The 4868-nt window shown below is 40.7% G+C and overlaps 1 long non-coding RNA gene across 1 annotated transcript; it reads right to left on the bottom strand.

Moving 5' to 3' along the window:
- Positions 1-459: 459 nt before the first annotated feature.
- On the bottom strand, positions 460-3623 carry LOC146360480 (uncharacterized). Its single transcript, XR_014799685.1, has 3 exons — positions 3337-3623; positions 2126-2241; positions 460-1129 (listed from the first exon to the last, which is right to left on the bottom strand). It is a non-coding gene; the product is annotated as an uncharacterized LOC146360480 (long non-coding RNA).
- Between the last annotated feature and the right edge of the window lie 1245 nt (positions 3624-4868).

Raw genomic sequence — 4868 nt, 5'->3', positions numbered from 1 at the left:
CCCCCCCCCCCACCTTTTCTTTTTTCTTAATAATTGAACAATAAAAACAGTTGGCCGCTAATTAAATGTGTCAAATCAATGTCTTTATTCGAGAATACAAGAAATGGGTAATAGCTGCATGTGTGTTTGTGTGTGTGCATAATATGCATACTTTACGTGTTGGATCCAAATCCCACAAGGAATTAAATAAAACAAGAAGACAAACAAAAACAAATATTTCTCTCCCTTCCCAGGTCAGGAATCAGGATGAGGAAGAAATGAGGTCAGATCAGTGCAGGTTTTTGCACTACTGACATAAAGTTTCTGCTGATTAAAAAAAGTATGTCGATATTTCTGAAATACATTTGCAAACAAATAACTTTGACAACTTGTGTTTTTTCATAAAAGAAAAAAGAAAAATCAGAGAGCAGAGCTGGTAAAACAGCTTAGCTCCGCAGGTTACAGGAGATCAGATGCCAAATACTTTTCATGACAGTCTTCGTTATTGCATAAATCTCCCCTTTTATCATTGATCAGTAAATCACTGCATATAAATTCATCTAACCGTTATAATTTCATGAGTAAAGATTCTCAGATGACTGAATGGCAGTTTTAGTAAATGTTGAACTTTATTGTGATTTCTATTTTTAGAATCAATAGCACACATTTTGATTTAGTTTTGCAAGCTGCTGATTTCACACAGATCCACTGCCCAAACGTGCCTTTGAGTTTTTCATCATTTAACAAGAATAGGCTCAGGCAATCATTGTGGAATTAGGCTTTGGGAAGGTCTGGGGACAGGTATGATGGTGGTGGTTTTAAAGCACTGTGGCACAACAGCTTGACTCAGGGAGATGTTAAAGATGTCCGCTAGGACATCAGTCAGCTGGTCAGCACGGGCTCCGAGCACGCGTCCAGGTATATTGTCTGGTCCAGCAGCTTTGTGTGGGTTGACTTTAGTGAGAGTCCTTCTCACACTGGCCGTGGACAGGGACAGCACTTGGTTGTCTGGCAAGGGGGTGGCCCTCTATAGTCCGTCTTGCGTCCCATTTAAACAAGTGCGTGTTCACACTGCCCCTGGATGTCCTGGCCTCTGAGGATAAGGTGTACGGCTCCTGGTTGTCAACTGACCAATTTATCATGGCAAAGTCTGTGGTGGACAAAAGACAAGAGGCTGATTATAAAAATGATCCATGCACGCCTTATGACCTACAGCATGTACAGTTAACACAGCTAAATGGCTGTGAAATTGTAAAATTACTTTTGAAATAAAGCTATTCAAAGTCAATTAACTGTGACTATAATAATAGCAATGTTAGCCAGCAAACAAAACGTTAGCACTAATTAAAATAAGCTGCTAGGTGATGTTACTGTTTCAAGTTCTCTCATTGTTTGACATGTAGGGCAGATATTTTGGTGACACTGAGATTAGCCAGACACTAAACAGCAGTGTAATATCAACGCTAGATTAGATGTTTTCTAATCCGATAAAATGACATTATTCCTGTTTATAGAAGATGTTTGTCGTCTGTTTGTTTGACTGACAGGAACAGGAAATAGTGGTTGGAAATTACTGTTGGTGTTACATGAGGGTAAAGAAGGGCTTTAAGCACCTGGGTAAAAACTGGACCCATGATGAAACACTACAACAAGTACAACATATTCTTCAGTTTTAATATGTGACCATACTGTGCAGACTGCTGATGAGTTACACGGTTACATTTCATTAATCATTGTTAAACTAAAGTGGTAAGCAGTTACTTTATCCTTTCACTTAAAATTTCCAGGAAAAACACTACCTTGGCTACTTTTGTGCTTACATTTGATCTATGCTGGGTCACTACTTTTGCACTATAATGCTGCTGCTGACACCTTGGTTCACACTGACAATTAGAAAAAAGCTGATAGGAAAAGAAGGATGGAAAATGCCTGGAATTTAGTTACACTTGCAAATACTGCTGCCGCCAAACTGCAAGCATCAATAAAATGTTACAGTATTGTTTTCTATATCTGTGCATATATCCTTATTGGTAGCTTTCTCGAAATAGAAGATCTTCATTTTAAAAAAAAATCTCTGATAACATTGCTGAAGCTAGCGCCCACCCCTACTGCGCATACTGCAAATATAAACCTGATATATACTTACATCATGAAGCAGTTGATGTCTGGTTTCCGACAAATACAGTAAAGAGGTGCGTTCTCCCCCTCCATACCAGTGTTCTCAGGCACTGGTACATGGTCAGTGTCAGACACTTCACTGTCCTACAGCATACCACATAGGACCACATTAGAAATGACATGTATATAAACATCATTCATTTTCTCCTACTTATTTTATTCAGGTTGTATTCCAGCTGTCATAGGGCAAAAGTACACCCTGGACAGGTCGCCTGTCTGTTGGAGGGTTATTAGAGAGACTCGGACAACCACTCACACCAACAGCCAACTAAGCTAACCCCGCGCATGTCTTTGGAGTTCAACACCAGTCTGGCCGAATCACAGATAAGCAGGGTGTCTGTGCTGCAGAGCACAGCTGTGTCAGAGACTCTCGACATCAATGTAGCGTTAAGGATGCGGAGCGATGGGTGCACTAACACAATGTAAATATTAAAGTTCTCGCCATTGTCAATATGCTGTTGCGCTCTTGTTCGTATTATTGCAACCATATCTCTAGTCTAGCTTACCCTAAAAGTTTGGAGAGAATTGGTCTGTTAAGAAACGCGATCGATTGTTTGGGACTGCTCTAGCCATCACGTCGCATAAACAACTCTACTTCCGGTGGGAAAACTAATTAAGGGTAAAGTCGCACTAATAACACCTACCACTCATGTTCATAAGCATACGCTATGATCACTTCCACGCAGTAACGTTGTAATAAATATAATCCCGGTAAAGTCAATTAGCGAACACTACTGGCATGTAATGCCAATGGCGACCATTTCACAAACTGTAGAAAATGCTCAAAATGTTGTCGGCACCAAAAGTGAAGGGCTGACAGTTGTGTTTATATACGAACCGTAAGCGCTAATGTTGGTTAGCATCAGCTAAAGCGAGGAAGTTTGACACTTGCAGAGGCAGTGAACGCAGAGAGAGCTTAAAAACGCATTGTGGGGTTTTTTTTGTTTAGTCTTTGCTTCGTTGCTTTGATTTGGGGTTTCTTTTGCATTAAGACGTTGCGCACAAAATTACAGATATAACGGTGACTTAGCTGCTCGTTGGATAAACCCATGGACCTTAGAAAAGATCAACGCTACTCGGATGTAAGAACCCGTGTATAACACAATAGGCAAAATTACGCTTGCTAACCTTTCCACATCACAGGCTTCACATTAAATAATCATTTTTTCAAATACTCACCATGATCCGAGACCGTTTAAATATTTTGTTACTCTGAAAATATGGCAGTATGAAGCTAAACCTTTAGCTTGACGGCTAAAGCAATGCTAAGATTTACACGAAAACGATCAGCGAACATCGTTAAAGTACTATTGGTCTACATTCTTCTTCTATGGTAGCAGCCTGGGCAGAGTAACAGCCAACTCTACACTGCGCCATCTGTTGGCACCAATTACAGTAGAAAACATTATTACGACAGCACGTTTTTTGGGGAAAATAACAGAGATTGAAACTTTATTGATAATTTGTCCAAGTTGAAAAATGCCCCCCTCCAAAAATATCACGTGACAACCTCATTGCCTTACAGAATTACGACGTCACACACATGTAGAATCTTACCACCATTCTGATCCTTTGATCCTTTGATCCTTAAAACGCATAAATAGGGGTGAAGAGCAACGACTTTTAGTCCGTTTCTCGCAGCGTTGATGTGTGCAGCATTGAACCGTTCGCCAGAAAAGCCTTTTGAAATATTTGGATCCTTTGCAATTGTAACTGTATCCACACCCAACATGTCTCAAACAAATCCAAAGGGACAAGAAGTTGACCCCTACGCTCTTCCCTGGGATGAGCCACTAGACTCTTCCCTTTCCTCTCTTCCTTGGTGTGACCAAGTGGAACTAGAGGAAAAGCGTTTGGAAGAAATGGAGGATGAAGCGCTCAGAAACACCGAGAAGATTAAGTTCTTGATGGAGGAAAATGAGCGAAAGAGCGCTGAACTAAAAAAATTGTCATACCAGCTTCAAGAAAAGGAAGCTGTTATTGAGGAGAAACAACAAGATCTCCATGACATGGACAAGAAGAACCAGGAGCTCCAAAGAAAGCTTGATCAAGCTCTGCAACAAAATAAAAAAGTCATCCAAGAAAAGATACAAGATGGCATGAAGAAGAGAGGGCTGCAGAGCAATCTCCGAGACATGGAGCTAATGTACAGTGCAGACAAAAAAAAGCTTGATCGCACACTGCAAGAAAATGAAAAGCTTCTCCAAGAGAAAAGGCAACAGGAGTTAAAACAAAAACAAATGCATTCCAATCTTCAGCGCATCAAGCAACACAATGAAAGCTTGCAAGGAAAGCTTGATGAAGCTCTGCGACAAAATAGAAAACTCCTCCAAGAGAAGAAAGAAGACAGCATGAAGAAGAGAGGGCTGCACTCCAATCTCCGAGACATGGAGCTAATGTACAGTGTAGACAAAAAAAGGCTTGATCGCACAGAGCAAGCAAATGAGAAGCTTCTCCAAGAGAAAAGTGAACAAGAAATCAAACAAAAACAAATGGATTCCAAACTTCACAGCATCAAGCAACAAAATGAAAGCTTGCAAGGAAAGCTTGATGAAGCTCTGCGGCAAAATGAAGAAATCCTTCAAGAGAAAGAGCAGCTGGACAGAAAGCAGGGAGACATGGAGTGCCAACTCCAGCTCATGGAGGGAAACGACAGGATGCTGCAGGTAAAGTTCGATGAGACACTGCATAAATATCAAGACCTGCTTCAA

Source organism: Perissodus microlepis, unplaced genomic scaffold, assembly GCF_051167445.1.
Source record: "Perissodus microlepis isolate ML-2025 ecotype Zambia unplaced genomic scaffold, ASM5116744v1 scaffold_52, whole genome shotgun sequence".
NCBI lineage: Eukaryota > Metazoa > Chordata > Actinopteri > Cichliformes > Cichlidae > Perissodus > Perissodus microlepis.
Note: the sequence above shows the minus strand (reverse complement) of the source record. Positions and strands in the feature narration are given on the sequence as shown.